This window comes from Cetorhinus maximus, chromosome 21, assembly GCF_964194155.1.
Source record: "Cetorhinus maximus chromosome 21, sCetMax3.hap1.1, whole genome shotgun sequence".
Classification (NCBI taxonomy): domain Eukaryota; kingdom Metazoa; phylum Chordata; class Chondrichthyes; order Lamniformes; family Cetorhinidae; genus Cetorhinus; species Cetorhinus maximus.
Window position 1 is genome coordinate 29249583 of NC_135899.1, and position 10821 is coordinate 29260403.

At 42.9% G+C, this 10821-nt stretch overlaps 2 non-coding genes across 2 annotated transcripts; one reads left to right on the plus strand and one right to left on the minus strand.

Annotated features, from left to right (window-relative positions):
- Window positions 1–1017: 1017 nt before the first annotated feature.
- On the plus strand, window positions 1018–1089 carry trnah-gug (transfer RNA histidin (anticodon GUG)). Its single transcript has one exon. It is a non-coding gene; the product is annotated as a tRNA-His (tRNA).
- A 2627-nt stretch (window positions 1090–3716) lies between these two features.
- On the minus strand, window positions 3717–3788 carry trnah-gug (transfer RNA histidin (anticodon GUG)). Its single transcript has one exon. It is a non-coding gene; the product is annotated as a tRNA-His (tRNA).
- Between the last annotated feature and the right edge of the window lie 7033 nt (window positions 3789–10821).

Genomic DNA, 10821 nt, shown 5'->3' on the forward strand with positions numbered 1-10821 from the left:
AGGGAAGATGGAAATCTCTTTCACACAATTATTCAATCTCCCGAAGATAAAGAAAATGAGAACTTGAATCTCCAAATTCTTTCTCTCCTTTGAAAGCTGCCAGGAGAGAGTGCTGTCGATGACAGGAACGACAGTCACCGTGCACCGAGATTGCACAATTTACCTCAAATAGACCAGGTATCAGTAGAAGAAATTTAGCAGGAAATCTGAAATAAAAACAGGAAATGCTAGGGAAAGCTCATGCAGCATTTGATGAGAGAGAAACAGAGTTAACGTATCGAGTCTAATATGACACTTCTTCGGAACTGGAGAGAGGTAGAAATGTGATGGGTTTAATGCCGTTGGAAAAGGGGAGAGTGGCAGGTGCAGCAAAATAGATTGTTGGGGGTAGGAGGTGTGGGGCAGGAGAGATTAAAAAACAAAGATGTCGTTTAACACAGGACGAGGACAGTAGACATTATAGTATCACGATGAAATATTTGGTACAGAATAGGTGCTAACAGCAGAGCGAAGATTAACGGCGTCTGAACTCAAAAGAGCAAAAGGCGCGAATTGAACAAAGGGTACCGCTGCCTGAAAAGCAAAAATATCAGAATTAGATACGGACGCGCTGAAGTTTTCCAGCATGTTTTGTTTTTTTAACAGGTGGAATGGAAAAGCAGAACGTCATTTATATTAAGGGAGAATACAGAATGCTGCGGGAGAGAGGGATCTGGGTGCACTCGCCGATGTGTCAGAGAAAGTTGGCAAGCAGGAAGAGGAAGGAACTGGAAGGATAATGGAAAGTTACAAAGAGAATACAGTATAAAAGTAAGGAAGTCTATGCAGAGATCTGATTATTTAAAGAGGGATATACTGGCAATTAAGGCAGTTCTGAGAAGATACACTGGGTTGATTTCTGCAATGAAGAGATTGTCATATGAGGAAAGGCTGAGCAGATTGGCCCAGCATTAATTGCAGTTTAGAAGATTGAAAGGTGATTGCAGCGGTGAAGCTTACCAGCAATTTCTGCGTGGTGCCGTGATCGTATAGTGGTTAGTACTCTGCGTTGTGGCCGCAGCAACCTCGGTTCGAATCCGAGTTACGGCAAAGTTTGTTTAAGGTATTTTGCTGTGCAATATCCCAAACCAATGCGCTGAGGAATCGAACTTTTACACATGGAAAGGCATACTTTCCAATGGCAAAGGGTATTTTCTGCTCCCAAATACCTTCACTTGACGTGTTTGAAACTCGAGAATTCAAACAATCAACATTGAATAGAGAATCTATTGTAAACAGTCAGCAGACTCAACTTGTCGAATTAAAACTGAAGATGTAAAATGAGATTTGGAAACGGGTTGTGAAACTGCGGAATACATTAACACGCAACAACAACTATGGCTGATTGATAGCACTGTGGATACAAGGATTCAGGTCCAGCTTATTATTTGAGCACAAAAATCAATGCTGGGACTCCGGGCAGTGCTAAGTGAGTGGTGCGGTTTCAGTGGACACGTTGAACTACCTGCTGTTTCCCCAGTACTTTATTCAAAAATGCAGCGGAGCTCATTCCCGATGTAGCTGCTGGCTGAGTAAAAACGAGAATCTCCGCGGCTCACCTACCCAGTTACGGATTTATTTCTTAGCCATTAAACTAAATGTTCTTCCTCCAGTTCCCGACTCTTTTTTGTACTGCAAACAGGGTCTCCCAATTTGCTCTAACAGCTTCTCCGCCCATTGTCCCAGTAAAAGTATCAAGGCCTCCATTAAATCTCCACTCAAACTTTAACAACCCCGGCTTCGATAGTCTCTCCATATAACTGAATGTCCTCATCCCTGGGCATGAGGCAAGGTGGAAGAGAGCGCCAAGTTTTGGACAATATTGCCAGTTAGGTTGGAGAAATGGAAGCGGAATAACACAGAAAAACTGTCTCCAGCTTTGTGAGTGTTGACAAAGGCTTTGGAAAGCGGATTCGGAGAAGAATGAAGGGTGAACATTCCGACCGATCAGGCACAATCGAGGCAACTTTCCACTTCCCTAAGACAGGGAAACATTTACTGTTTGGTGAAATTGACTAATTTTAGTAATTGACAGGATTGTCGTTCAAACACATCAGGAACTAATACCTAAATTTGGTTTCAGGACAGTCCAAATATTTGGAAACATAAAATGCAATGAAATATTTGAATGTGAAATGCTGGAGGAGAGTTATTCTTGCTTTCATAGATGTTTGTGCAATGGACAAGATCAGACTGATTCCACGTATCCAGCGGAAATGTTCCACGCTTATCGTGTGATGACCAATCGCCGCAGCTTCTTTGGTGCAGTTGGGTACCGCGTTCAGCTGTTAATAAAAGAGTTGGTGGTACAATCACGCCATGGGATGTAGCGGTTTACTATTTTCCTCATTTAATGCTTGATGCCACATAGTTTTTGGTTGCGTCCTTCAGTAGCATTTAAAATATTTGCCAAACGTTGCCGTTGCTGAAGTTAAGCAGTGAGTTACTAGCGACATATTTGATGAGAATTCATTTCAAGTAAAATATAACGATATCCACCACATTAGAAATATAAGATGTTGGCCTGAAAAAAATGAATTCAAACTGTATCAGCAGACACATTTCACATATAGCGCCAACATTGCCGCCTGGCGAAATTCCCAACATAGATCCATTTCCCGCTCGTTCCTAAATTCCCAGAGTGGCTGCAGCTGTTGGCACCTGCTCACATCCCATCAACTGCGGCACCTGCCTCCACGTGGTTAAATCCCCCGCACAGTGGCGACCTCCAGCGCGAGCAAATTAATGGTCGACGAGGCTGACGTCTGTTGTGGAGACTTACGGGAACCTGTGGCTGGTGAGACGTTAATTGAGAATAAGAATCAGAAAATTAATTCATAGTGTGCTAAAAGCAGGAAAGTTAATCGGTTCTGGAATCATCTGTGGAGAGAGAAACATAGTTATCTTCAACGTTGTTCATACCTCTACAAATGCTGCCACGCACGCTGCGCTTTTCCACAGCATTTTCTGGTTTTAATTCAGATTTCGCACATCTGCAACGCTTTGCTTCTCTTTTAGTCCAAAAGAAATTTTGTTAAACCTTCTAAGTAATTGCAAGATTTGCGACCGTAATCAGCAGTATGAGAACATACGCGGACATACCCCCAGTGCAGGGAGGTGAGCCGAGGAGGTTCGAATTTTTGTTCAGGGCGTTGTTATAATCTGGAATGAGCTCCCCCACTTTTCGTGAATTCAGAACTGGAGGGTCGATTGTAACCAGCCCATCAGACAATGCAAAGTGTCCATTGAAGAACCGCACCACTAATTGAGCACTGCCCTGAGTCGCAGCCTTCATTTCTGTGCTCAAAGGCTCCAGTGGGACCTGAATCTTTGTACCTTCAGGGCTACCAAGTCAGCCATAGCTGCTGTTTCCTGCTAACGTATTCCTTAGGTTCAAACGCCGCATCCAATTATCATTTTACCTCTTCAGTTCAAATTCAATTAACACTGAGTCTGCTCACTGCATAAAACAAATTCTGTTTTCGATGTTGCCATTTTGAATTCTGGAGAATCAAACATAGGCATGTGAAGGCGCTCAGTTTGGGAAGAATAAATGCTTTTTGTCAATTAAATAATAAATACTTGTTGTCAATTAAATAATAATAACTAAATGTTCGGCTCCACGTTGCGTTCTTAACGGAAATGGCACAAGAAAATGTCATGCAATTTCATTGCTTTGCCGTGACTCGGATTCGAACCGAGGTTGCTGCGGCCACAACGCAGAGTACTAACCACTATACGATCACGGCGCCACGCAACAACTGCTGCTGCAGACTACGGCAACAATCGCCTCTTATTCTTCTAAACTGCAATGAGTTCAAGCAGTCTGTTCAAGTTTTTCTCATAAGATTCATTCTCGGACTGAACCCAGTGAACCTTCTCAAAGCTGCCTTCAATTCCAGTAAATTCCTCTTTAAATAAGTGGAACAAACCTGCATGCACTGCTCACCATGTGGCCTCACCAACGCCCTGTACAGTTGTAGCACGGCTTCCCAACTTTTATATTCCATCCTCCTTCTAATAAAGGCCAACTTTCCATTTTCCTCCCAATTCCTTTCTCCATCTGCATGCTAATTTTCTTTGTCACGTGGGTGAGGACACGCAGATTCCTCTCTCCCGCAGCATCAATTTCATTCTGCTTTACCATTCCTAATTTGCGTTCAGACATTACTCATCTTTATTGATTACCCTGGTAGAAATTTTCCTTAGGTTGGTAAGTGGAGTGGACCAATCCGATACTCGGATCCTAAATCTAAACAAAGGAAACTACGAAGGCATGAGGCGTGAGTTGGCTAAGTTAGATTGGGGAACTTCATTAAAAGGCATGACTGTGGATGGGCAATGGCTGATATTTAAGGAACGAATGCATGCATTGCAAAAGTTATATATTCCTTTCTGGGGGTGTGTCCGCGTATGTTCTCATCCTGCTGATTACGGTCGCAAATCTTGCAATTACTTAGAAGGTTTGCTCCATCTGCTCCTCCCCCTTTTTCAAAACCAAAAAAACCATCACGTTTCTTTTTCTCTCCCGTTCCGAAGAAAAGTCATGTTGGACTCATATTGGAAATGTTAATTCTGTTTCATTTCCCACAGATGCTTCCAGACCTGCTGAGTTTATTTTCAGCATTTTCTGGTATATTTCAGAGTTCCGCAGTATTTTGCCTATATTTTGGCTTTGCTTTGCGTCCTTCAGCTAAGATCAAATATTCCCCAAACATTCTCAGCTCTGATGTTAACCAGTAAAGTTCCAACCGTGATGCTTTATAATTATTCATTTTAAATAAAATAAATCAATATATGCACAGGTGCCGGCGCAGATCCAACCTCACCATACTAAAGTTGACGTCCCCCCCATTCTTATTCTAGATTTTTCTTTATCCGTTTCCACAGCCTACCTAAAGTTTAGGTTACAATGGTCAGTGTCCCCTAAATTATCGGACTGATATCTGATCCACTTTTTCTCCTACTGGTACTTGGTCTATTTGCGGTAAATTCTCAAATCATGGTGGATGGTAACTTTAGCTCCTCTGGTTGACAGCTCTCTCTCCTGGGCAGCTGCCGTGAATCACGTCAAAGAAGCCAAAGAGGTTGGTGACTCACAGTCCTGAATTTCTTAATATTCGGGAAATAACATATTTGTATGAAAGAGGTTTCCATCTCCCCTCGAATTCTGTAAATCTTGGTGTTCTGATGTGACCACATCCATTGCGCCAAAACAATTTCTCAATCTTGTGGGTAAAATATACTCTATTCAGAAAACAGTGCAGAAGTGCGGAAAATGTAAGTGTAACGTTATATATAGTCTAATGCATTTCGCTTTATTTCAGTGCACGGCAACCTTGAGGAGCCTCAACACGTTCAGAGCCTCAACACACTTACATTTACTGGCTACATTTAGAACTTAAACATACATTTCATTTTAAAAAATTCTTTGATAAATATAGCTCGGGGTTAAAGTACTTTGGTGTACTATAGTGAGAAAGGTCACACTGTGGCTTTTTTCCATTGAGCCTTTTCAGCCTCTGCCCCAAGCTTTAGTGCATCTCTCAGCATATTTTCCATCAGTCATTTTATTTGATCCATCTAGGCAGCCTATTTCCACCGTCATAACATCAAGCGCCTGCCAGAGTTATTCATTTCACCGTTGTAGCTTGTGTATTTTACAGACTGGTCATGGATCTCGCATTTCCTGAGTAATAATTCTCAAGTGAAACTGCAACGAGCCAGTGATGAAATTCAGTCGACTTCCTCTCTTGAGCCCAGAGTTACTGCGGCTTGTAGCCGAGCTTGATGTCAGTTCAGCAGCTGTTCAACACCATTGAGTGACACTGAGTCTCGGGTTGGATCTGCAGAGTTCGAGGTCGGTTCACCCCTTAGAACAACTGAGTAAAGATTTCTGCCATTCGTGCGTTTCACAACATAATGAATATCCCGCAATGCGGGAGAAAAAGACAGGCAGGGAACCCGCCCATACGGGGACACGGGATAGCCTGGCACCAATTGCACAATTACGATTTTCTGGGCTATAGAGGTTCTTCCTTTCCTCCTACAGGAGACAGAAACTGAGCTCCTGTTGTGAATAGCTACCCTTCTCCGCTTCACCCGCACACACTCACAGGGGTACTGGCCAGATTTACCTGAGATCTCTCATAGGACATTCTTGCTGTTTAACTGAGGCAGACATCATACGATATTCTTCCTCTGCTCCATCCTCTAATTCCCCATCCGGGTCTCACTTCCATGCGCTCCCAGACCACCAACACCAACCCAGCCTCCAACACCCCTCCACGCCCCGCCCCTGCTGACCCCCCGCCCCATCTAGACTCCCTGACTCCCCGTACGGCTCCCAATCCTCTCACTCCATGCACATTACTGAACTCTGTATCAGTTTCCACATGCCTGGGTTACATCGCTAAAGTTCTGACGTTTGTGCTGGAACATTCGAAGCCGCTCATACCTGAAAGTGCCAGACTCCGTCCTCATTTCTTCCCTCTCCTCTACCTCACAGCCAGACCAATGACAAGAGCAATCAGAACCACTACGGCAACCATTCCAACAATCAAACAGTGATTTGTTCCCTCTGGAGTTCCTGGAGTCATTCGGAATGTCGCTTCAATCCAGAGTCGCTGTTTTTATAGAAGCGATTTTTAAAAAATCAAAACCGTGCCCGAGGATAAATTATATTGGAGTCTGTGATGCGATAGACAGTCTTATCTGAGCATGATGTAGGCTATAAAGGTTCCGCATGACTTTGATTACACTCCTCTGAAGCACTTGGGGATCTTTATCTAAGGTGAAGGAGCTAAATATATGCAGGTTATTGCTTGTCGGTAGATATTGGCATCATGCTTAATTCCAAAGACATTCCTGTTTACCTACAGGGTTTTTTTTTAACCGTTCATGGAATGTGAGCGTCACTAGCTGAGCCAGCATTCATTGCACACCTCTAATTGCCCTTGAGAACTGAATGGCTCTTGTCATTTCAGAGGACATTTATGAGTCAACCACATTGCTGTGGTCTGGAGTCACACGTAAACCAGACCAGGTAAGGATGGCAGATTTCCTTCCCTAACAGACAATCACGAGCCAGATGGATTTTTATGACAATCTACAACAGTCGTCATTAGACTCTTAATTACGGATTATTTATTGAAATCAAACTTCACCATCTGCTGTGGCGGGATTCAGAGCATTACCCTGGGTATCTGGAGTACTAATCCAGTGACAATGCCACTACGACACACCCTCCCCTTAATCTTACATTACTTTAAAATTGGCTCATGGGTGGAGCGATGGGAAAGGGAAAAAAAGGAGCGACTGTGCTGATCAAATCAATGTTACAGCAGTAGAAAAGGAAGAAGTGCTGGAAGGTTCAAAGAAATAATCTAATTGTTTAAGTTAGGAAACAAAGGAGGAGATATTTCACTGCCTGATGTATTGTATATTATAAAAATAGGGTCGTTAACATTATAAAACTTCTGGAGGCACTTCACAGATGCATTATAAAACAGAAGGTTGTATAATGTGGCCAAGCCACATAAGGAGAGATGATGGCAGTTGGTCAAAAGCTTGATCAAATTTGTAGGGTTGAAGGAGCGTCTTCATAGAAAAAAGTGAGTTCAAAATGCGGAAAGGTTTAGGAGGATATTCTGAGTTGAAGCCTAGACATATGAAACATTGGACAACACGGTTGGATCAGTTAAAATCGGTGATGATCAACGAGCCGAAAATTTTACAGTTCGCCAAATAGCGCGGAGGAGAATGAGGAAGAAATGTACAACTAATTGCAGAAAAAATTCCATCAATTCCTTTTCTGCAGACAGCTCTCAACTATTAACCACACGCTCTCATCCTGTGGTGATTTTTCAATCATCCATGAATTTCTCCGTTAATTAACTTCAAATCGAAACACTTTGTTAACTGAGAAATCATTCTCGCCACACCCTAGTTACCTGAGTCAACCAAACCTACGTGTGCAAGTTTCGTCTTCTGACGCAACTTAAGGTGATCTCTGGACTTGTACTGTAGACATGTGGCCAATCTCTCGGAAACTGTGTTAAAACAACGCTGTCGGAGCTAAAGTTCATTCGCAGCATTTGTTTTAATTCACATATCCTAGGGATTTTAAACTGGTGTGGGAATTATCACTTCCGTAGTTAACCAGAAATGTCTTTGGAATTAAGGATTATTCCAATATCTGCAGACCAGCAATAACCTGCGGTGGGCGGAGGGGGATGTTGTGTCTGGGGGCGGGGGGAGGGGTGCGGAGGGTGGTGGTGCTGTGGGAGCACATGGAAATGAAGGACCGGAGACCAGGATGGGGAGTGAGAGGTTGGAGGAATGGGAGAATGTTGACTTATGTTTTTGTCTAGTTGAGCAGCAAGAGTGTCCTATTAGTGACCTCAAGTAAATCTGGTCAGTGCCCCTGCGAGTTTGTGTGGATGAAGTGGGGAAGGTAAGCTGTTTGCAATTGGTGTTCAGTTTCTGTCTCCTGTCGGAGGGGTGGAAAAACCTAGTTACAGCCCAGAAAATCACAAGAGTGCAACTGGTGCCAGGGTGGCCCCTGTGTCTGTATGAGCGTATTCTCTGTCTGTCTCTTTTTCTATCTCGCCCTATCTCTCTCTTTACTGAATATTCGCCATCTTGGAAAACGCACGTTTGGCAGAAATATTTCCTTTACACAGTTGTTGAACGGGAAGAATCGCCCTCAAACACCTCAGCTCCATCCTGAGATTCAGTTTTACCAACTGGGGTTTAACAGCTGCTGAATTGACATCAAAGTAGGTTATAAAACGCATAAATAGAGTAAGTGGGCTGAGTTTCGTCAATGGCTCCTTCCAGTTTCACTTGACGTTTGTGTTGATCCCTCACTCAGGGAAAGCGAGGTCCATGACCAGTCTCCAAAAGACACAAGCTGCAGTGGTGAAATGAATAACTCTGGCAGACAGTTGATGTTATGAATTGGAAATAGGTTGCCTAGATGGATCAAATAAAATGACTGATGGAAAATATGCTGAAGGATGCAGTAAGGCTGAAAAGGCTCAATGGAAGTCGACCACACTCTTGGCCTTTCCCATCACAGTACACCAAAGTTCTGTAACCTGTGTAAAACCCCTGAGCTATATTTACCAGAGATTTTATTTTAAATGAAATATATATGCAAGTTGGAAAAATAACCAGTAAATGTAAGTGTGTTGAGGCTCTAAAAGTGTGTGAGGCTCCCCATACTGCCATGCACTGCACTGAAATAAAGCGAAATGCATTGCCCTTTATACAATTTTATATTTAAATTCTCAGAACTTTAACAATTTTTTTTCTGAATAGAGTATATTATAACCACAAGATTGAGAAAATGCTTTGGCGCGATATGTTTGGCACATCTGGACATCAGGATTTGCAGGATTCAAGGGGAGATGGAAATCTATTTCATGCAAGCATTTTATCTCGAGAATATAAAAAAATTCAGAACTTGAGTCTGCAACCCCTTTGGCTTCTTTGACATGATTCACGGCAGCTGCCCAGGAGAGAGAGCTGTCAACCAGAGAAGCCAAAATTACAATCCACCGGGATTTGATCATTGAGCAAATAGACCAGGTACCAGCAGGAGAAAAAGTGGATCAGATATCAGTACGAGAATTTGGGGACACTGACCGTTGTAACATAAACTTTAGATTGGCTGTGGAAATCGATAAAGAATAATCTGGAATAAGAATGGGGGAAAGTCAAATTTCATATCGTGATGATGGATCTGCGCCGGTATCTGGTGCATCTAATTATTTCTCCTTTTATTTGAAATTAATGCTCATAAAGTATCTCGGTGGGAAAGTTCATGGTTAACATCAGAGCTGAGAATGTTTGGGCATTATTTTATCGTAGCTGAAGGGCGCAACTCAAAACTAAAATAAAAGCAAAATACTGCGGATTCTGGAAATCTGGAATAAAACAGAAAATGTTGATGAATGAACTCAGCAGGTCTGGCAGCAGCTGTTGGGAGAGAAACAGAGTTAACGTTTCGAGTCCAATGTGACTCTTCTTTGGAAACTGAGAGGAAAAGAAATATGATGAGTTTCATGCTGTTGAAGAAGGGAGAGGAGCAGATGGAGCAAAATAGGGTGCCAGGGATAGGTTGGAGGCAGGAGAGGTTAAAATGCAACAATGTCATGGAGCGGAAGGCAAATGGAGCGATAATGATCGTATAGCGATGAAAGCTCTCGTGCAGAGAAGGTGCTAATGGCAGAATAAAGGTGAGCAATGTCTGAAAGCAAAATAGCAGAATACGTTAATAACAAAACAAGGGTAAGCGCGGTCTGAAAGCAAAAACATGAGAACAAGATACAAGACCGCTCTGAGTTCTTCCAGCATTTTTCGCTACTATTCCAGGAGGAATGGTAAATAATTGATGCTGCAGGAGAGAGGAATCTGGCTGTCCCCACCCACGTGACAGAGAAAGTTAGAATGCAAGTCGAGGAAGGAATTGGAAGGAAAATGGGAAGTTGGCCTTTATTACAAGGAGGACAGGATATAAAAGTAGGAAAGATGTGCGATAACCGGTCAGGACGTTGGTGAGACCACATGTGGAGCAGTGCATTCATGTTTGTTCTACTTACTTAAAGAGAAATTTACTGATATTGGAGGCAGTCTGAGAAGATTCATTGGGGTGATTCCTAGAAAGAGGAAATTGTCTTATGAGCAAAAGTTGAACAGGTTGGGATTGCACTCATTGCAGTTTAGAAGAATAAGAGGCGATTGCAGCCACACAGGACAAAGGTCGCTCCGCGTGGC